This window comes from Talpa occidentalis, unplaced genomic scaffold (genome assembly GCF_014898055.3).
Source record: "Talpa occidentalis isolate TD23 unplaced genomic scaffold, MPIMG_talOcc4v2.1 talOcc4.13, whole genome shotgun sequence".
Classification (NCBI taxonomy): domain Eukaryota; kingdom Metazoa; phylum Chordata; class Mammalia; order Eulipotyphla; family Talpidae; genus Talpa; species Talpa occidentalis.
The window spans coordinates 2,892,685-2,916,171 of NW_023601322.1; the positions used below are offsets into that span (position 1 = coordinate 2,892,685).

At 42.3% G+C, this 23,487-nt stretch overlaps 1 long non-coding RNA gene across 1 annotated transcript; it reads left to right on the plus strand.

Annotated features, from left to right (window-relative positions):
• Positions 1-622: 622 nt before the first annotated feature.
• LOC119243752 (uncharacterized) lies at positions 623-22,916 on the plus strand. Its single transcript, XR_005124808.2, has 3 exons — positions 623-756; positions 22,418-22,516; positions 22,671-22,916. It is a non-coding gene; the product is annotated as an uncharacterized LOC119243752 (long non-coding RNA).
• The last annotated feature ends 571 nt before the right edge of the window (positions 22,917-23,487 follow it).

The following is a 23,487-nucleotide window of genomic DNA, read 5'->3' on the forward strand; positions in this document are numbered from 1 at the left end:
CGCTCATAAAGGACAGAGAACAAAGTCAAGGGACTGACCCCCTACACCCCGTTAGTGGCCTGGTCTGAGCACAGTGAGCCCCCCACACGCTGGTGTTGTAAATGTATCCAGCCTCTCTTCCCAGCATCAAGAGCTCCTCAGCATCCATTCCATTTTCAAGTTCCTTATTCTTAGCTGTGCTTCGAGCTTGTGCTCTTGGGCAAAATAGTGCTAAACGTTGACAGTTCAATGTGCTAGACTTCCAGTGTGTTTGCTATTTAATAAAAGATTATTGTAGCCATGTTTATAAAACTACTGAATAGAATAGCTCCTTGTCGATTGAATTATGGGTCTCCCATCTCCCAGGGACACTGAGTAGCACTACATGCTTTTTTTTTTTTTCCTTTGGAAAGGGACTTTTCTACCCAGTGTTTCACAAATGACATCAAAAAGTTGCTCTTGTCTAAGGTATATCGATTATATAACGCCACTTTCTTACACAGTGACTTAGTAATCCAGACCGTAAAACAGAAGTACAGAAGTTATTTAGTTGTGTGTTATGATTCATAATGAATTCTGCTCATCATAAGAGGAGCTTTTAGAATCCATAGACAATAGTAACTTTTCTTAGAATTCTCACGCTCGGCGGTTTTTGACGGAGTCTGTAATTTCATTCTCTACAGGCTGCTTTCCCAAGAATTCCTTCCTAAATCTTCGGTCTGCTTGTCATCCACAGCATTAACCATTCTTCCCAGCTTTCTACCTTGTAAATTTTTGGTAAGTCTCCTATATAATGTCAATATTTGAAGTTCTAAAATTCTGATAATGCTACATATTGATCTAATATACTCAATAAAATATAACCCAATACTTGATCAAAGACAAATCATCTGATGTTTCAACTGGACACTTGCTCTAAGATGTGGTTTTCCATATACCAAACACTTAAAATGGTTGCATTTTAACCACATAGCAATGCCAATATTAAATATACTTTGCCAAAGGGAACATTTAGGTTCATAGAACTTAAGAACTTAAATCTCAATGAGGGGCAGACCACAGATCCCAATTGAAATCTTTTCTACTTTGCTGCAAAGCTTAAAATCTTTCTGTGAGACCAGTAGTTTATAATGTGCTCCACTGAGACTCAGCTGAAGCAGGAATAGAGAAGATACATGATGGGAAGACCTAGAAAGGTTTGATTATTACTCCACTGATTATATCATTGGTAATCAATTAGTCTACTTTATCGTAAAAATATTTATGAATGTCATATATACATATCACATGTATAATTTATTAATTTAAATTTCCAAAGGGTCATTAAGATTCACATGAGTCAGGAACCTTATCCAAGGTCAGGCCTTGTTCTGCATTTCAATGATGCAAGCAGTCACAAAGGACAGGCCCAAGCTGAGGTCTGGGATCGCCGCTGCCCCTCCCCAGGCTGGCCCCTGCCGTGCTGGACATCTCCTGGCCCAGGTGACTTGTGATGTCTCTAAGTAATCTGTGTAGTCGGACACGGACACAGAGGGGGCACAACTGGGTAATGAAACACTTCCGTTGTAAATGTAGAGCAGCAAATACCTGAACCGACACTCTCCAGGCTGCTGTTGTTTAATGATGTGTGGGTTCCAGGTTCTTGGAAAGATTTACTGTATCTGATTAAAAGCATCTTGTAGAAAACGACCTACTTACTAGCAAATATTTCTAGTGCACTTGTCACTTTGATCATAAGAATGTTTATAAAGATATTTAATTGGTTCACTTCCCTTTTTTCTTTCCCAGGGACATTTCCTCTATAAAGCTAGACAGTGATTTACCGGGGAGCTGCTTGTCCTTTCTTTCCAGTTTCTAAAGCTAAAATGAAAATGCGAGAACCACTGATATGTATAAATTATGTAACGTCATTAACCAACTTTCACTTTGACAATGAAAGATTGAAGTTTTGGGTTATAATTATATTTATTTATATAATTATATTTATTTAACACTTTTGGGGGGTTGCTTTAATTTTATAGCGAAAGGGTTACCATAGAGCAAGTAGCCTTTTCTGATCAGCTTCTTTTATTTAGTAATATGAATTTAATGTTCTTCCAAATGTGGGCAGCACATTTCTTTTTACCAGTGAATGATATTTCATGGTCTGGATGTACTACATGTATTTAGCCATTCGTCTAGAAAGGACATCTTATTTGCTTCCATTATGAATATGGTCATTATGAATAAAGTCATTATGGTCATTATGAATAAAGTCATTATAGATATTCTTATGTAGGTATTTCTGTGGGTGTCTTCAACAACCCACATTTGGATAAATGTCAAAGAATGGATTTGCTGGTTTGTATGGCAAGAGAATGTTTAGAGTTGTTAGAAACACCCCAGTGTCTTCCCAGGGTGTTGCACCATTTGGAATCTTACCATAATGAATGAGCCTTCCCCCAGCTCCACATTCTGGCCAGCATTTAGTATAAACGCTCTGGCTTTGGCCATCATTTAGAAAAAAATTGAGGACTATTATAATCATATTTTAGATTAACAGTAACAGAAACTTAATGCAGTTCAGTGGGAGACATCGATTGTAATTGAAGCAATTGATCCAATTGATCAAATGATACATTTTTTATTTTATTTTATTTTATTTTTTAAGATTGATTTGTTTATTTATACAAATACTGGGTACAGTCAGAAGCACAGGAGGGTGAGAGAATTCACCAGAGCCAGAGCACAGAGCAGAACAGGCAGACGGATGAAATACACTGCTGAGGGGAGCAGCGGGTGGCAGGAGAGGTCTGCGCTCCATGTGGAACCCTCGCCGGCGGCCGGGGATCGAACCCGCACTGCAGAGGCTGCGGGCAGCTTCGCAGCCCAGCACTCAACCGCTGCGCCACCAGGAGAGGCCCTACATTTTTTTAAATTTGAAAAGATCTTGCCTGTGAAACTGATATGCCTAATTTAAACCAAGTCTGATTGTCTAGTAAGGAATAGAAATACACTCTTTTCACTAAACTATCTTCAATCTTAATTTAAATATCTGATAACTTTGGAGAATAAACCATTTTTTTTTTTTTACAAACTTTGAGAACTTCAGAAACTTTTCTAGTGACCAGTAATAACAAGTACATCACAATTTCCTGTTGAATCTCTGATTAGCTCATTTCTTGCTCATTGTCATCAAGCATATTTGTCACTCTGTTGCCATGTATATCCTCTAACCTTGAGGTAAACTCATTTTGTGAGTGGCATTCATGGAACAGGATCATTGATCGGAATAGTTATACTTCCTTTGTTCCATTGTTGACTCACTGAATAACTTTAACCACTAATTCCACTTAGCTTCCTTGTAATCAACTTTGTATCGTCTTTGAAAAATGTTCCCTGTGGATAAAAAGAGAAAACACGTTTGTAAACAAAATAATGGTTAAGAAATAACTACAACAACAACCAAAAAACTGCATTATTGTTTCAAATATTGTCTTTAAAGCAATTGGAGTTTTATATCCGGGTGGCATTCTCTCTTTCTAGGTGACTGCCATAAGCTAATGGGATGTATCAAAACATATTCTTAATATAGGGCACATAGAGCAGGGAAATCACAAATGGCAAAGCCAGTCGAATTCAAGTTCACAGATGTTCTGAGCTTTTGTGGTTAAACCAGCCCAGTTTGAATAATAAGTTATATACAAACAAGTTATCACTGCTGTTAATTTAATGCATCTACTATGTCTTTGACTCTTGTTCTTCCCCCAGCCATCAATTCCCATTTTTATGGGAATGTTAAAGGATTGCTAAAAAAAATTCAAAGTGGCATATTCAACAAGACATTCTTTTTTTTCCTTTGCATGAGGACTTTGATTTAAAGGTCTACAGGTAATATCACCTAACGCTTAAAGCAAGTACCTGAAAATCATCTCAACTTGTTAACAACTAAGTAATTAATTACAAAGCGAACCTTAATACACTGGTAATTGCTAAATAAACAGATAATGCAGCAACTTTGCCTTTGCATTTATCTTGCATTTATTTAACCCATCCTCATTACAAACAGTGGATTAGGTAATGGACATAAAATGAAAGGAAAAATCCAGATTTGCAAGACCTACATGAAAGAGTTAAATAAGAAAATTCTACTAAGCTGCTTCCCCTGGACAAGGATATTCACAGCAGACACATTTCTTTGGAGAGAGAGCGAAGAGTGCTTGAGCAATATGGGAGTCTTTTCAGGATAACTTACCCATTCGATAAGGAAGATGGAGAAGCAACTTATATTTGAGTTACTTGCAATTTGGACATGCTATATACATTTTGTTGTTTTATAATTTAGTGATTAAAGAACATTTGTAATCAACAAGAGAAAGGCATCTAGAGAGCAAATTTCCCCATGACCATGTTGGGGAGAAAGTATCCTGACCACCTGCCACAGTAAGTCCTAATTTGACAGTCAGTAGGTTCTTAGAAAACCTCAACTTTAATCAAAATGGGCATTATGGAACCAATTTTACCATATGCCAAGTGATATAAACAAAATCTGAGTTCCGAAGGCATATGTCTAGACACAAACGTAACCAAACTTCTAAAGAAAGACCCAAAGAACGTCTAATATGAAGCAGTAATTTTTTTCATTCATTTCCTCATTCATTCATGTTCCCACTTGTTCATTTCAGGTTAGGGCTGCAGACAGGGGCATAGCCACTCACGCTCATATCCACACACATGGCATGTGCATGCACGTGTGTGCAAGTGCACACACACTCACACTGACTGGGACCATCGAGACACACTAAGGGACCTCAGGTGAATGTCCTTAGGATCTGGAAGGAAACTTTAAAACACTCATATGGACAAAAGAAGAACATGCCAACTCCACACAGACCGTGGCCCAGGCCAGGGGGTGATATTTTTGTTCTCACTGACATTGAACTAGATGTTACCTGCTGAATTTATGAATCACTGACTGTGAGATCACATTTAATGGCCTTAGACTATTGAGTACAGGTGCATAGATGATGGTCTTTCAGCTCCTTCCTAAAGTTTGGGTAAAAAAATAACAGAGAGAAGATATTTTGAGAGAAAGTGTTGCACCTATTTGGCATACAATCACTGTTGTCCACATGATAACAACCCTGGGAAACTGAACACACAGATGGATTTGGCCAGACCACGTATGACAATAAGGTGTGACCCCCAATTAGCAGCAACTAGCTGGGAAAGCTAAACCACAGCCTTACAGAAATCAGCCCAGAACCGTCAGGACTCCAGCACTGGTTGTCCTGCTTCCAAGTTAGGAAAGCCTGACAGGCTCGCAAGCCTAACCAAGATGCCCTGCTCCCAAGCCTGCCTCAGTTTCCCCAACCGCCAAGCACCTCTGAGTCTCCACCAAAGGTGATGACATATGAGCCTTGTGCAGCTAACACTGTTAAGTGGGTTTTTATTTCCACATCCACAATCTGTCATTCTGTTTAGGAGCATGGCTAGGAAGACAAACAATCAGTTTGGGCATAAAAGGCAAGCAAGCCTGGCTCAATGGGATGGAATCTACAGCCTTGAGTTTCCTTCCGATGTCAAATGACTAAGGCCAACAGCCACCGCCATTTTAACAGAAATCATCTTCTTGGTTGAGTCACAAACATTTTAATTAATCTTTTGGTTGTACATTTTCTCTCTGTTTAGTTATGGAATTTATTTTGAAGAAAAGATTTTCTTCTTAGTTATTTCAGAGGCTTTGTTTGAATCCGTGCTTAGCGGTGAATAAGGACCAGATCAGCCTTGTGGTTCAGTACACTTAAAGAATGGCCAATTTTGTGCTACATGTTTGATCAATAATAGGTACTATTTTCCCTATACTGCTTATTATTGAATTTGTCTCTGACGATTGAGATTGCACTTCCAAATTTGGCTTTTCTCAGGAGTAATGTTAAAAATAGTTTGACTTATCATTCCCAGGAGTTCCATAAATGCAGAGAAAATGCATAGAAATCCTTGCACTAGAGACACCCAGCAGCAAGGTGAATACACGGCCAGGTTACCTGGTGAAAAGTAAACCCCGAAGACATCTCAACACAAACCGCAGCACACCAAGCCATCCTGGGTGCATAGCACATCTCTGTGAGCTTCTGACCAAACATGACGACCAACGAGGTTAGCAAAATGAGGGGAAACGCTGATGTCAAAATAACAAAAGTATCACCCTCAGGGCCCTTGTTACGAATGCATGACTCCCACCGCGCCTCTGGGTCTGGCCGGACAAGCAGACTGTGAGCAGATGACAGGGGGGGTTGCACATTACGTCAGAACACAGAATATCCTTTATGTGCTGCAGCAGAGGGGCAGACACTGTCTATAGGAAGAGGAAAATGGAATTGTTCAATCAAATGCTAGAGTTTTCTTCTATACATTTTTACTGAAACCGTAAAATAAAATTACAGGGTGGGAAACCCTGTTTTTAAGCAGTCGATGAGCTCAGAAAAGGGAGAGCAGTTCCTCCACTCAGCCATAAGATGTGTGACCTCCCTCAGAGGCACCGAGAAGTGACTCTATGGAACCCAACGTCTGCTCCACACGGCAGGGGGCTCCTCCTCTGCAGAGGCACATTCAGCAGAAGAGAGGGCATCTCCTCCGCTGAACCCCAGTGGATATGAACATGGGGTTGCTTTCAGAGGTTTGCTTTTTTTTTGAAGATGCTATTATTTTTTAAGTTATATTTATTTATGCATACAAGAACTGGGGTGCAGGCCATAGGCATTGGTGGGCGTCTTCCCGTATGCATATTTGTCATTGGTTTATCTTTTTGGTGAGGTTTCCTCATGTCATCATCACAAAGCAATGGCTGTCAGGGTAAGCGAAGGGGCCAGTTTGTCTGCAGTTCTTTGTAAAGTGCAGGCTTTATAAATTCAAGATACTATCATAATATAATTTTAATGGACAGTTTAGAATTCTGATTTGTTTTAGATTTGTTATAAAACTATAGAATCTGAGGCTTTCAAGGGCTTTTTAAAGGTAATGATGTTCAGTGTTGACATATTATCTATTTACAAAGTGCATCAGGACTTATAAGCAAACTGACCCAACGTGGCCTGCCTTGTCTAAAATTCCCTAATGGTTACTGGCAGGTACTCTGATTGCACTCCAAGCTTTCTGATTTCCCAACCAAAGATTGTTCTTTATAGTCAGCTACCTGCTAAAGCGAACACTCTAATTTAATTTTTGTTTGCTTTCCTGCTACCAAAGTCTATATTTTCAACTTAGCTTCTTTAATGGCTTCATAAAAGCTGTGAAGTTGTCTAACACACAACATTTTTAAAGGTAAGGATTTTTCCTTTTGACCACATAAAATAAATAAATATTGGTGGTTAAAAATACCTAAAATATAAAATGTTTATTTAATACAATAATTGGGGCTTTAAGATATATTTCACTGCCTAAAAAGTTTTCAGGGTTATCCAAAAAATAGGATTGTGCAATAAGTGATGACACTTGGACTTGATTCTCAAAAAGAAATAAACCACCTTGTTTGGAAATGACTTCTTTCACGTTAAAAGGCTGTCACCTATTTGTGACTTGTTCAAAAATTCTGATTTGAAAATCTGATTCCACTTTACCCATGCAATTTCTGAAAAAGATTAGAGAATAAGTGGAGAAATGAAAAAGTGGACGAGGGAATGAACGTGTTCCAATTTTCTTTCAGTTGTTTATCAAAGACTGTTGACTTACACTTAAAAGGACAGAATGAGCATGTTTGTTGAAACTCAAGAAAAGGGAATGTCACAGACTAATTTGTAGGGTTCTCCAAAATTCCCCGACTGAAGCCCTCATTCCCAAAGTGATCTTAAGCAAAGGCAGGGCTTTGAGGAGGTAATGTGGGTTAGCTGATGTCACGTGGGTGAAGCCCCAGAGTGGGATTAGTGCCCTTTATGAGTGAGAGGGCAGAGCCCTCTCTCTCCACCGCATGAGGACAGAGCACGAGACATGGTTCCATCCTGCCAACCCACCCTGCAGCTTTGAGACGTGACAGCTCCAATGTTGTCTGAACCAATTCCAAACCCGGCCTGTGGGTGCTGGACTTCCAGCCTCTGAACTGTGAGAATAAAGGCCTCGGACACCCAGTCTACAGCAGCCCAAGTTAAGACCATGGAAAGCTGTTCAGATAAGCCTTCGCTCTTTTAAATAAATATACTTTAGTTCCAATGTTGGGGGAAACCATTCAGTCATTATGCTGGGAAATGATAAATTTGTAAAGAAACAGGAAACTATGGACATGAAAGAAGACCGATCCTTGAAAGGGTTGACCTTCCTTGCTCTGTCCTACAAAGGACAAACTGACGTGGCCTCAGAGAGCTCAGCACGCAGCCCCATGAGCCCACTTGGTTTTCTGCCTCCAGAATAATAAGGTGACATATGGTGCCACTTTCAGCTGCTAAATGTGTTAGAGGATCACAGAAAACCAAGAGGCATGGAGGGAGTACAGTGTCTAAAGACCTTGCTGGGGTAGGACTCGGGAAGATGGTGGCAAGAACAAGGGCTTACACAGATGAAGAAATCAGTCCTGTGACTCTTTGGGGTAAGAGCCTTCCAGGCACAGAGCAGCTCAGTGGGGTGGGGCTCAGTGTGGAGCCCATGTGACCACGTCAAGTGGAACAGGGGGACGTAGGAGGTGAGAGCAAATGGGATGCTGGACCCACCACATGGGGCCTGGGAAGTCGGTGCAGGGATCTTGGGTGTCCACTGAGTGAAACGGGAAGTCAATGTGGGATTTTTACTCCAATAAGAAGTCATCAAGAAGAAGTGGTCCATATACACCATGGACTATTACTCAGCCATCAAAAAAGTTAAACACATGCAGTTTGCAGCAACATGGAAGGAGCTGGAAGGGATCATGCTCAGCGAAATAAGCCAGAAAGAAAAAGAAAAATACCAGATGGTCTCACCCATAGCAGGAATCTAGAAAACCTAAATATGGACCAGGAAAAAGACTAATCAATACAAAGTAAAAATCAAAATCAACAAGCAACTATAAACCAGAGACACACTACGGGGGGTGGGGGGTGCGCGGAGGGAATAAGGGGGGTGTAATTGTTTGGGGAATATAACCGAAATGAAAATGCGTACATTGCACAAAAATGAAAAATTATCTAAGAATTATATAAAAATAAAATATTAATTAATCAAAAAATAAATAAATAAAAGTCATCATTGATCTTGTGTTTCTACTCTGTTGAGAACAGACAACACGGCAGCAATAGTAGAAGCAAGAAGAACAGGTTTGAGGGGGTGTGGACCTTGATGGTAGCTCCTGAGTTGGGGAGAACTGGTAAGATTTTGGAAAATGTATCATTGCTGTTGGAAATGCCACTGGACTTTGTGTGGCTGCTGAAGTGAAGTGTGGTGTTGCCTTGAGTGGGGGGTTGTGATGGCTAATGTTATGTGTCAGCTTGGCCAGGCCCCCTACCCAGATATTTTGTCAAACATTTCATGGTTCCGTGAAGACATTGTTACGTCGATTTTAACATTTAATCAACGCACTTTGAGTAAAGCAGTTAACTGTCCCGATGTGGTGGGCCTTATCCAATCAGGTGAGGAAAGACGGACTCCCCGAGGCAGAGGGGATTGCCCCAGCAGGTGGCCTTCGAACTGCAGCTCTTTCCTGGGTCTCCAGCGGCTGACCTGCCTTGCAGAGTTTAGGCTTGCCAGCTTCCACTTTTGTCTGAATCAATTCCTTAAAATAAATCCCTCTGCGTATTTGCATGTCCGTTTTTTCAATTTCTCTGGAGAACCCTGAAAATACTGCTGGCAAGAGGCAGCTAGAGAAGGTGGAAGCTGTAGTATCTGGGTCGTACCCTTTTATTGCTGAGTGCCTGCCAGGTGTCAGACCCCAGTGGGCACCCTAGGGATCCAACAAGAGAGAACCTTGAGGTCCCTGCACAACTTCACCCACTGGGCAGATCTTTCAGAAGATTATTGCAGAACTCTGAGTTTCCGGTTCTTTATTTAAAAAATGGGCTTATGACTAACCTCGTTTGGCTGTTGAGAAGATTAAATGTCATAATGCATATAAAGTATCTAGTAGGCTCTTAATAAATGACAGTATTATTATTATTGTCCCCCATTCAAAGGGCATTATGTCACTGCCATTACCGTTAATAGTACAAGTGGTAATAACAGCAGAGTGATAATCATACCCTACTCTGATTTGACTCATTTAACATTTTAAAGCTCTTTCATATATTATTTCATTATTATGCCACAGATAACCTGTGTAGATTATTGTGCTTTTAACTTCAAAGGAAATCAGAAAAGGTTAGATGATTTTCTCCTCCATCAAGTATAGGGAATATCTGTGTGTAAATTAAAATTCAACATTTTGCAGACCGTGGATACAATTTTATCTGATGGCTGTGATGACTAATCAAGGTGGAAATAATAATTGTACCAAAAGTCAACACAAAGCAAATGGGAATATTAAAAAAAAAAAACAGTATGTAATTGCTATAAAAATGTTTTTAAGGATACCTATCAAATTTTTACTTGAAAATTTATTTTAAAAAGAACTTAATCAACAGACGTTCTACTCGACTTAGCACCCAAGTGTGTATAGATCCTGTGTGTAATGGAACGTCACAAAACTGCAGTAGAAACAATGTCCACTTCCCCTTGGTGTTTTCCAAGGAATGTTACACTGGAAACTAGTCTGTTACATTTCAGTTGTTTTGGGAAAGAATATATTGATTTTCTTTAATACTTGAATTGAAATAAACTTAAAATAGGATGAATAATAAGATGAAAACTTGGAGGTATTGTGCGTGCAACATCAACATGGTTCTATGAATAAGAATCCTTCCTCATTTTCCAACTAATTTGAGATCGAGATGAGTATTTCCCCTAAAGTCTGAGGCTAACGTGGCAGTGTAGTTTTTGAATTTTACTATTTGAGTCAGGTCTGAAGACAGCAGAGCAGAGTCAGAAATTCTTAATTCCATTGAGTGAATGATACTAGGGGTGTGCTGAAATGCAGACTCCCGGGACCACCCACCAGACCTGCAGTGTGGTGGGGCTGTGAGGTGTCCATCCCTCATCCACCTGCAGGTGTGATCTAGGGCAGGTGGCTGGAGATCTGCACTTAGACAAATACAGTTTTCTGCTGTTCATTGAATGGCTAAGTGTTTTTTTTTAAGTATATGCAACTTTTTTTTAAGATTTATTTTTTTTTTATACAAGAACTGGAGTAGAGGCTAGAGGCACGGAAAGGTGAGAGGATTCACCAGAGACAGAGTGGGGAGCAGAACAGGCAGACAGACTGAAAACACTGCTGGGGAGAGCAGCGGGCGAGGCAGGAGAGGTCTGCTGCGCCATGTGGGTATCTCCCTGGCCAGCCAGGAATCAAACCTGGACAGCAAAGGCTGTGAACAGCTTCACAGCTTGGCGCTCAATCCGCTGCGCCACAGGGGAGGCCCTAGAGAAAGTTTTTAACGTTAAGTCTTTCTCAGTGAAAGATTTCACGTGTCTGTCCTCCCCAAGGTGCTGGACACGTGTTATAATTTGGGAAAATGACACTGGACTTGATTTGAAGTATCTTCCCTCCACTTTAGCCAAGATCAGTGCCCTTCACAGGCCCTCGCTATTTCTCCTAAATTCACCTTCCCAGGGTTTTGGATAAGCTGGGCTAGACTGACCTACTTGAAAGAGACTTAATGACACTTGGACGGGTACCGATGTCCTTGTGCTTTTTATTGTAAAAGTCAAATAGGCTTCTCTCCATGTGTCTTCCAGGACCGTGTTTGAATCTAATATTTCAGGCTCCTTATATCTACAACCTCAGAAGGGCTTCAAAACATATCTGTGTTGCCCGTTTCTCCACTTGCAGATTTAATATATTATCATCAACAGTTAAAAAAAAAAAAGAATAGCGTGGGAGTGGAGGAAAGTGAGGGTGTGTTTAGAGTGGTGTAAGAACAGCTGGCTATTAAAAAAATGCACTCAAGTGGCGTAATTATTAATCGATCTAACATTTTTAATACTCATTTTATTTAAGCAATTTACTTATCCTAATCAATATTATTCCAACTAACATTTAATTTGTTGGGTTTCTGCCCTAGGAATTACTTGATTAAATTCTGTTTGACTTTGCAAAAATTGCCTGGTGTTAATGTTAAATCTCTAGCTATTAATGTCATTGATGCAAATATTTTTATATTAAAACATGAGAGAGATTTTACTTATTTTTAATGAATGCATTGTAACACTTGGTCTTAAGATAATTTTAAATATATATTGAGACTTTAAAGAGATTGATGGCATTCGTAGGAAACGTGGTACTTTTTGAAAATAAATAAAATGGTTTTCAGAGGACTCAGATTACTTGCCAAGGACCAGGCATGCCAGAGTGGAACCTGGAAGCCATTCAGGTGTGTGGATTCCTTGCTTAGCGGTGAATCATTACTTTGGTCCAACTGCCTATGTGGACAGCTATTTCTGGCAAGTTAGCTCTGTGTGCTGGTGTCTACCTACAGGCGTATTTTGGAGGGTATTATGACATTGGCCTAGTCAAATCACTTCCCCAAAGGGATTGTCTGAAAGTCATACAATCCATCTTGCTGCTGCCTCCTGCTGTCACTAAACTATGCCATCTGAAGGGAGGACATCTTTGGGGCACTGATGAATCGGGTATTTGCAAGGCGGGAGGTGGGGAGGAGGCAGTCAGGCTGGTGAGAGCAAGAGCTGGATGTAGTGTTAAGGTAGTTAGGTGGGGGCAGCTGAAGGCAGCCTAGAACCAGTAAAATTCTAAAGGGTGAGCACAGAAAGGACCTGAGGGGCTCAAGACCCCTTAATTGCTGTGTCTCCTGGCCAGGGTCAGCTGGTCCTTAACACCACAGGACCCTCCTAATTGAGTTCATCCTCAGAGGGAGCTTGGGCAGGTGGGGGTGGGGGGGCTCATCTTTATTTTATTTTGCATTTCCATTCATATTTTGGAAAACCAATTACATGTCTTTTTATTGTATTATTTTTTTATTGAGGTGACAGTGGTTTCCAACCATGTATATGACTTAGGAGTGTAGGGTCACAGCTCTTGGGATGTATGTTACCACACCCACCATCAAAGCCCCTTGTTCTCCACCGCAGACCCCTGACCCTCCATTTGCACCCTTTAAATTGATAGCAATGAATCAGTGAACGAATCAATGAATCAGAGCCCACTCCACACTCCAATCTCATAAATGCGCATTCCCTGCCCATTTATCCATTATCTTCACACTCAATCCCAAATATCAACCCGATGAAATCACAGGAAAGTGGAGGTTCAGGTGACAAAAACTTACAGGAGAAGAAAAGAAGGAACAATAATTCCCTACAGGCTACTCATCAATGGTTTTTTGGTCTAAGGAAGGAATGAGATTCTCTGACCACTTCTCTTTCAACCCTGCCCCTCCTCATGTCTTTGTCAGGCTGAATTATGCTTTCAATAAAATCACTAAAGCATTAAAATTCTAAGACAACCTGTCTCTACCCTTGCTTATTTATTTGTTTAATATCAAAACTATATTTGAAAATGATCAAGAGTATAGCCACATTCTCTTTGCTCGATCTGAAAAAATCATGGGGATTATGTTCCATCCACTTAGGTCCTCGTGACCTTGGACTGGTCACCTAACATCTTCATGCCTCAGTTTCTTCATCTCTAAGAAGACCACAATAACAGCCACGGCCACACTGGCTTGTCTTGAGGAATTGACCCCAATGAGTTGGAACCCCCAGAACACGACCCTGGAAAGAGCAGTGCCCCAGACGAGTGCCTGAGAAAGCCCAGACAGTCTTTGTGCAGAGACGCGTGTGCCCTGGCAGCCCAGCCCCCGCTGAGTCGCAGAAGGCAGTTGTCTGAACGATACTGAGCCTGCTGCAAATGGAGCATTTATTTGATGTTGGACTGAAAGGAATCTGTCCCATGCATAATGTAGACATTTTCCTCTCAATAATTTATGGTCACTTTATTGTCTCAAAAGAAATGTTAAGATGTGTGAAACACTAGGAAAGCCATATATCCCTTCAATGTGGACATTTAAGACAGGTATTTAAGAACGGTTTACTTTCCTTTTTCTGTTACTAGCACATGCCTCCACTGTGTGCGCACTGAGCTAGTTTAAATTTTGTTTTCTTGAAGGAACTCCAGGCCCAGGATCTTCCCATCAATATGGAGGAGGGAAAGAAATACGTGTGCAGAATTGCTGCCTGCCTGGAACAGCGCTCCCGGAGGGCCTCGCTCATTACCTTGGCATTAAGTTAAATAATTTGAAATTTGTATCCCATAAAAGAAATTAGACACAGAATGGCCATTGCATTAAGCTCAACAAATCCAAACAAAGAAGGCCGCCTTTGCTTACATTTGTGTAAAGACTTGGAGTGTTATCCACCTCTGGGGAGGGTCTGACCCCCCTCTATGACCTGGGTCTGCCTTTATTCCAAGCTCATTTCTAAACCACACCTCCTGGCCCCTCCATTCCAGACCCAGGGGCTTCTCTTGGATTTTGAACATTGCAGTCTTAGGCCCACTTCTACCTCTTTGAACCTGATCACCTCTGTCTGGAACGTGGTTCTCTCGGAACTTCACAGGCTTTTATTGCTTTTCTGATCCTTCACGTCCTCAGTGAGACCCAAGCGGGAGCACCCCCAACCCCCACGTGGCCTCAGTGCAGCCACAGTGGGCGGTGCCAGGGGGGGCCTCTCAGGCAGCAAGGGGGAGTCTGCAGGGTGAGTGTGTGTCCGTCCAGCGTGGACAGTCCTTGCCCTCCCGCGAGGAAAGAGGTTCAATCTCGCCGCTGTCACAGGAGTTGGCCTGGTCCTGCGAAGTCTCCCGGTGGAGGCCTCCTGGTCGGCCTCTGGTGAGGGCAGATTAGAAGCCCGGCGGGAAGCAGGGAGCCTCAGCAAAGGGGAACCCATGAACACCTCCCCAGCCCTGGTCACCGGCCCATGAACACCTCCCGACCCGGGCCACTAGGCAGGTGTCCCCACGAGCAAGCGCTGAGAGCACTGGGGACTGTCCCATATCCCCAGAAGGGATAATTTTGCCCCCCAGATTTTTGAGAGTCTCTTCTGGGCCTCCCTGGTGGCCCAAGGGGTTAAGATGCAATGAAGCTAGCTGCAGCCATTGCAGCACCAGTTGGATCCCTGGCCTGCCAGGGACTTACCCGCAGGGCGCAGCAGACCTCTCCTGCCTCCTCTGCTGCTCCCCTCAGCAGTGTGTTTCAGTCAACCTGCCTGTTCTGCTCCCCACTCTGTCTCTGGTGAATCCTCTCACCCTCCGGCGCCTCTGGCTTGTACCCCAGCTCTTGTATGCATAAATAAATAAATCTTTAAAATTAAAATCTCTTCTCCAGGGAATGCCCCTTGGTGAGCACACACAGGTGAGCGAAGTTGCCTCACATGTTGCCGGAATCAGAAAGGTCCAGCCACACGTTTGTTCCCCCAGAGACCTTGTCACCAACAGGCCAGTCTTGTTCCTTCCAAGTCGAGGGCTACATTTGCCCTGGAAATAAATTACAAACAAGAACCGATGGTTTAATAAAATACACATAGGCATAACGAAAACGATTACTTGACATTTATACTATTTCACGGAATTTTAGTGTCAAATTCAGCATGAGAATTATGCCAGATAGAAGGCAGGATCCATTGCGATTTCAAGCATTTTAACATGTAGAAGAGGAAATTCAAGATTCTCAGGACATTTGCAAATCAGCACCAAACTGGCCGATGTAACATGTGCAATGTTGGCCCCACTCACCTCGCGCTCCTCCGAGGAGACTGTCTCGCATGCTGGCTGACTGAGTGGGGGTCTGTGCCTGTGGCCTCTTCGCTAGAGCCTCTCCCTCAAGACTCTGTGATATTTGCAAGCCACATTTAGCAGGTCCCCTCCTGGATAACAGGACTCAGCTCACCTGGCCGGGCTCCTTGCGCCTCGCCTCTTGCTCTACTCCCAGGCCTCATTGCCCGCCGCTCAGCTTCGTCTTAGAGAGACATAACTGCTCCACAGGCTCGTCAGCCAAACACACCGTCCATGATACACAAACTGTTTTGGTTACTTGATTGATGTTTACAGACAGAGGAAGGTGCTTGCTTTGCTAATGTTTGCTCCAGGAATGAGCTAGCATGGAGATGTGGGCTTACCAAGCAGGCTATGCTTCACGGGCAGGAGGTGGCCATTTTGTAATTTTAGGAAAGTCATAATGGAAAATTACGTGCCAAATGCTCTGTTAAAGATCATTGATTTTAAACATCAAATCGCCCTGGGCAATCCAAAGCCTTACAGAGTCTATGTGGAAACGCGTATCATGAACCTATGGACTGTGCACAGTCAGGCAAATAAATGAACGCTTAATTGTTGTCAGTTGTAACTTTTTGATTCATTAATATCATTTAAAATTTGATGCAATTGCAAGATCTCATGGAAAATGTATCAAAATAAATATACTATTTAAAAAGTCATTTAGCTGATATAACCCGTGTCCACTGTGTGGGGTTGTGTGCTGCGTCCTGTGTGTCTCCACGGCCGAGGGCTTGGGAAGCACCTGCCTGGGTCCGCTCCTGGCAGCAGGGAGGCCCTCTTCTGCTCTGACATTTGCTAGGTCCTGCCACACGGTCTGGCTGGTTTCACTCATTAGTGGAATATGAATAACCAAAGAAAACAGGCCGGAGAAACACGACAAAAACCACCCTGAGATTCTGGAAGCTATGGTGGTGACCAGTGGGGAGACAAGGAGGGGGCCTGACATCGCCTGAGTGCTAACTTCCCAGAAGCCAAAGCATAGAGCCAGTACATGGATTTATTGGGGAATCCATGTGGCAATAATAAAAGCAGACATTTCAGTTGATAGTAAAAGAGACATGATAACCAACCTTCTGGGAAAGTTCTAGAAGTGGTGATGCGGAGTGGCGGGATCTGGACCAGCAGGTTCTGGGAATGGGGCTCCATCTATCCGCAGGGAGGGGAGTTGCAGCTTCTCACCGTGAGAGGAGCCTGCCTCCAAAACCTGGAGGAGGCGTCAGGCCAGGCAAATTGCCTCCAATTCAGTGCCTCTATTTGTGCCGCTTTTCAAAGGCACCTTATCAGCGCACCTGTTCATTTTCATGCAGGAGGGGCCGTAGCCACAGCCAGGATTTTGTCTGCCCTCGCCTTTCCACACCTCATTACCACTGTCTTCCTAAACAAGTGGGTGCTCTTTAATTGCTGACTTCAGTTGTTCTCAGCAGCCCGCTCTCTGCTCTCCCACAGCCTGGGCTCTGCAGGGTCAGTAGGACACATTCACCCGGGCCAGGGGCAACGTCTGCGTACCTCACACCAGCAACAACAAGGAAAATCTGAGAAAGTGTTTACAGGAGCTGAAGGAGCCTCAGTGGTTAGTGGGATCCTGGAACAGGAAAACTAAGGAACTGTGAATTAAGTGAGTCCTTGGTAATCATAAGGCATCGATACTGGTCTCGCCACCGCACAGACATTGGATACCGCACACTGTCACTGCACGATGGTGACGGTGCAGGAAACTGGGTGGGAAGTGCCGGGGAACTCCCTGTATTAACTTTGCAAAGTTTCTTCAACCCTAAAGCTACTCTAAAATATTTATTTAAAAAATGCATCAAACAGCAGGAAGACTGGTTTTGAATGTCTTCCTTCTCTCGAGCACTCCCCTTTGCAGTGGCTGGAAGCCTTCTTGGCAGCACCATTCAGCACAGTTCTGGCCAGTCTTGAGTGACTCTTAAATAGTCCAACATAAATGTTAAAATATATATGAATATGCAAATAAATAACAAAACCACAGGGGGGAACCTGGGCTGCTTACTGTAGGAAATGCAGATTTCATCGATTTAGCCCCAGCAGCCTACGAGACAAATGAACAAGCAGAAAACAAGTCTCCAGAGGAGAAATACCCCACGCCCCCAACCCTCAGCCATCCCCTGCCCCTTCAAGGCACCTTCCTTCTTACCTCCAAGATTGCTGAAGAGTCCAGTATGTACCCACTGCAGCCCTGCCTGAAAAATTTGTAAAATTTTAAAAGAAACTTAGACAAACAAAAATTGAATTTCTGCTCAGTTCCATTGCCTGTTTTTTTCTTAAGTTTTCATTTACACAGAGTAATAGACTAGTAATACATGAGTGGCATGAGATCCAGCTCGAACGTCTCCTTTTACTCCCCTAACCCCTAAGCACAAGTTGAAAGAATGTACTTTGTCCAGGGGCTATGCCTTTCTCCAGGTTGATAAAGACATGGCAGAAGCCAAAGGCTGAAAAAAGGTTGCCTGTAGCCTCCTCGTTGAAATTAACCACCCCGTCAGTTCAAGCAGACAACGTGGCCCAAATTAAACCGGCATATTGCAGTCAAGTGCCTGCTTTCCATTCAAGATGTGGGGTGTCAGTTAATTGGGAATGGATGTTAACCAAAACACAGGAGGGTTGTGGAGGCTTTCCGAGGTGTCATGTACACAGAGGGGGGTGGTGTCCCCATGGACTTCCCCATGGGTGTCCCCATGGAAGCCCGAGTGTGTGACTGGCTTACTAGCAAGGAGTCCTGGTAACTGCTTGTAGGAATAACCAAGGACAATGTGTAGATATTCAGGAAGTAGTAATTTCTCGTTGCAGAAGGGACAACGGACAGCCTATTATTTGCCAAGCATCACGTGTTTAGAACTGTCGTGTACATTTGTTCATTGTGCTAATTCTGCTGCCTGGTTATCCTTAAACACATTTCTTACACATGAAGGGAGCTGAGGCTGCAAGAAATGCAAGCAGTTAAAAAACACCCAGAGTCACGTGGAGCTGGAACCCACGTCTGAGCGGCGCTCATGGTGATGAGTGACTCGTCACTGCACCGCCACTCAGGGCGACCGGCAAAGCTGATCGGTGGAGCTAAGTTCCTGCACTGCGTCCATCCGGAGAGGCCTGTCCAGCTGTCAGAGTCCAACTGAACTGAAATCATAACAGTTATTTTAACAGTTGAGAAAAGAGGAATATAGCAAAATTGCTAGTCACCTGAGATCTAGGACGACAAAAAGGTAGCTCTGAGATAGGATGGAGCAGCTTGGAATCAGCTACTTTTAAAAGGTTGGAAGAATCAAGAGTAGGAGTGGGATTATTACAGTTTAGAAGTTTGAAAGACAGGTCCTTTGAACCGGGATTCAGGTGTCTCAGAAGAAGCCTGTCTGCCTCAGACCCCGACGTAGGAGCTCCTTTGGAGCTCCTTGATCCCCAAACTGACGCACACCATGAGGAGTTTCAAGCTGCGAGATAGTAACTCAGAACCAACATGCTCCCCATAGCTATATTGCCAGAAACCAAATCCCCTTTCTACAATTTTCAGAATTCTCATAGGTGCAACTAATTATAAGCCCCCACCATTCCTGAAATTAGACAATGTTAGGAGCTACTATTAAATATTTTATTCTAAAAATTCCATAATTTACCAAAAAAATAAGAATGTAATTGTTACGATAGATAATCATATACAATTTTATTTATAAAAGGCTAGTTAATTTTAATTTGCATTTCAAAATTAGTGTAGGAGTGTGGGAGTGTTGGTATTTTTATCATAGGCCCATGCCTAAATATACTTTCTCTGCCGCAAACTTACATAAAATATTTACTTAAGCATAATTATACCACAAAAGCTTATTCAAATGCCAGTTTCCTTTAAGAGATTTTCACAGTTGTCTTACATCTAGACAGGAGGGTTAATCACAGTGTAATTACTCTGACCTTCAGCCACATATATCTTTTTATATATCATGCTATTTATAATGCTTTTTGGCAGATTAGTCTTTCAAATGTATTGGAGCCTATTCAGTAATATGACTCATAGCTATTGTCATCGGGAACACGCAGCCATCAGTAAGAACGGCTACCCTGAGCCATCTAAATCACAGCGCTACTCTGGAGACAGAGCACGTTGAAAGACGTTCTCGACTCCTCTTCAACTCACATTTGTGCTGAACATGCCAGGCACACAGAAACCCCATCACCCTCAGTATCTCATTAGAACCAAATACGCGTTATCATCTCTAAATGCTATAGAAATGGAAAGGTGCAATTCAGTGAAGCTTCCAAGAATGAAGTGGAATTTGAACTTGACCTTGAAGATGCCACTTGAACTTGACCTTGAAGATTCCTTGCTCTCTGCTGGCATTCACCACCTGCACTGAGCACTTGATGAGCACTTAAGCACCCTGAGTTTTTGGTCTCTCCTGTTAGTCTCTGAGTTCTTCAAGGGCAAGCTTTTCGCCTTGCTTATCCTTGAAACATCTAGTTTGCTTTACCAGGCATTATGTTGTAGGGCACTGTGTGAAACAAACATCAGTGTAAAAAGGTCAGTGGCCCCTCAAAGTCTCACCAGGAAGAGAGGCATGTAAATACAAAGGAGGGTGTGCCACCTGCCATGGCGCCTCTGCTGTGCCCTGGAGACCAGGCTGGGGCACCAGGAAGGAGAAAGCCATTTACAGAATTCATTCAATGAGTTTGGACAGTAGTTCACCCAGCAAAACAACACTGCCAACAAGATGCAGAATATCACACCTTAAAGTTGTTTCCTGCTCATTTGCAAATCTACACCTCCCCTTGCCTCAGCCATAGGTTTGCTTTCTAGATTAGTGTGCATTTCTGTAAACTTGCACACACCTGCACACTCCGCATGCACCATGTGATGGTCTTTCATGCAGTTTCGTGATTTTTGAGTTTCATGTGTCAGCTCCTTTTTACTGCTGGGTAATACTCAAATGCATATGGATCCTCCATTCTAGAGCTGAAGGACAGCTCCATTCTAGAGCTGTGTTGTTTCCAGGTTAGGGTTGTTATGCAAAAAACCACTAAAAACCATGGCCTCTAAGTATTTGAATAGATGTATGTTTGTCATTGTTTTGAGTAGCTACAACTCTCCATATATGGCGCTAAACTGCTGTCCATCCAATTTAGTTACATAAAACCAGCTCTTGGGGGCCTCCCTGGTGGTGCAAGGTATTAAGCACCTCACTATGAAGCAGTTGGCAGCTTCTGCTATGGGAGTTGGATCACCACTGGGAGGCCAGGGAGCAATCCACATGGTGAGACAGACCTCTCCTGTCCTACCCGCTGCTCCTGTCAGCAGTGGATTTCAGTCAGTCTGCCTGTACTGCTCCCTGCTCTGTCTCTGGTGAATCCTCTCACCCCCCACACCTCTGACCTGTACCCTGGTTCTTGTATGCATAAATAAATAAATCTTTAAAAATAATAATAAAATAAAACCAGCTCTGATCAGCTATGTATTATAAATTATTAGAATATTTTTTATTTATTATTCTAACTTATTAGAATAATTTTCCCTTCATATATAAATCATCCTGTTGGTGATCTGTGTTTGTTTTTGAGTATTTTGTATGATTTTAAGACAACCTCAGAAGCTATTTATTCCCTAACTCTTTCCTATCTAAATTATATCACAAGTCAAGCACCATGCTTGGTCTTGAAAAGTGTGACTAAAAAGAAGTTTAAGATGATGATCAAACCATGTCCAAGTGTGGATAGCACAGGTTATCTGTTTTTGAATTAATCATTCACACTTCCCTTTCAATTACATTTTTATTGAATTTCATGGATTACAACTCTTTTGATTTTTGCACTAATTCAGAATCTTTCCCTTCACTAAAAATATTGATTTTATGTTCTTCCCTTAGATGCATGATTTTATGTTCTTCCTTTGACTTGTGTGTAGTGAATAAAGTTGACCTTTGCTAAAATAAAGCTAATAACTTATTGATATTTACATAGAACTCTTCAAACAGTAATTAAGATGGAATAAAATAGAATTTATAGTGTTTGTCAAAATATTAATATTAAAATACAGAATTATAGACTTGTTTTTTAACATTTTATACACACAGACAGAAGTGTGATATAAATATTGAGTCAAAAATTAAACTTTGATCTAAATTAGCCAGTGTTTGAAATACACTGTTGAATTTTTAAAACTTGAATATTTAATCAATACCCACAAAGGGCCTTTTACACATAATGTCCTGATACATTTTTTTTTCCAGCATATATTATTTAATAAGGAGAAACAGAGTTCAGGGTAGAAAATTTAGAAGGTGGTGATCAGAAGCTACAAGAGGGGGCACGTTTGCCCAGTAGGGAACCGATCGGTGTGAAGCGGGGTTTGAATAGTGGCGCCAATGAAATTACAACCTAGACATAGGGGGAGGGAGGAAATTCCGGGGCCTTAGGTAGTCGAGCAAAACGGGGTGCCAGAGACCCCAGCCTTGTCTGGCCCAGATCTCACCGAGGGAGTGGAGAGAAAGAAGATTGGAAATGATGTAACACGCTGAGTTTTGCCCTCATGGGAGGCTCTCCCAAGCCACACAACACATCCCATTTCTCTGCCTGATTTCAGGGTCGGATTGCGACTTTCTCTCCTTTGCATCTGTTTCTTCATAGGTGACAGGTGCCAGTGCCTAGCAGAGCAGGAGCAGCATGACCCGGCCAAGGTGCACCAAATGCCCTCTCAAGTCAGCGCATCACTTCCAGGGAGCAATGGTATTTTTGCGGTACTTTATTCCAAATGACTTTTTTTCTTATGGGGAAAATCTCTCTGATGGTGACCCAGTCACCAGCCACTAAGACTTCTGTCATGACAATCACCCCCATGTCCTGGCTCAGTATCTTTGTATTTGTTTGTATTTCTTCCTAGGTGTCCGTTGAATGAAAACCACAAAATGAAAAGATGGGAAAAGAAGAAAAAGAGCTTTTGTGCAACATCAGGAAGGAAGAGTGAAATTAGGAGCAGGGGCAGAGGAGAGCCAGGCTCCCCCACGACGACACTGGCCCCCTCCTGCCGATCAATTGACCCGCGGGGCCTAAGGTTTGTGCCTGGTGATGCTGTCACGGGGAGTGAGAGATTAAAATCCAATGTGCTTCCGCTCTGTCTCCTTTCTCTTGAGTCAGTGCCTGTGAGAGGGCTCAGGATGGAGTGATCATGAATCTCAAGATGAGAATAAGCCAAGTCGTGGGAAGTTACCATACACCTGTAGGATGGAGAGTGGGTGAGAAATAAGGGAGCAGTGTGTTTGGGCGAGATTTTATGATTTGAAGTGACCCCCAGTAGCTTAGCCATCCTGATAGAAATACACCCAGGTTCCTGACCAGTGAATTCTTGTTGTTTCTGACATTCTTACCACTATTTCCAGTCTTGTTTAGGATCAAAAGAATGTTTTGCTAAAATTTAATATTGCTGGAGAAATTAATACTGAATTTTTAAGTACCACCTCACCTTCAACTACATGAAGAAAATAATTATAATCAAACATATCCTGAATTTAAAGGTCAAGGCAAAAAATAAACTCCTCATCTGAGCAGACATTTACATGAAGATCATGCAGCTACTATTTGGATAATTTAAGATCTTGAACTTCTCACACTCCATAATGATATGTCTCCAACGTTAATAGATAAATCAGAATTTCAAAATTTCATTCATATAGCAATTCTACGTGATTTATCCCATAAGT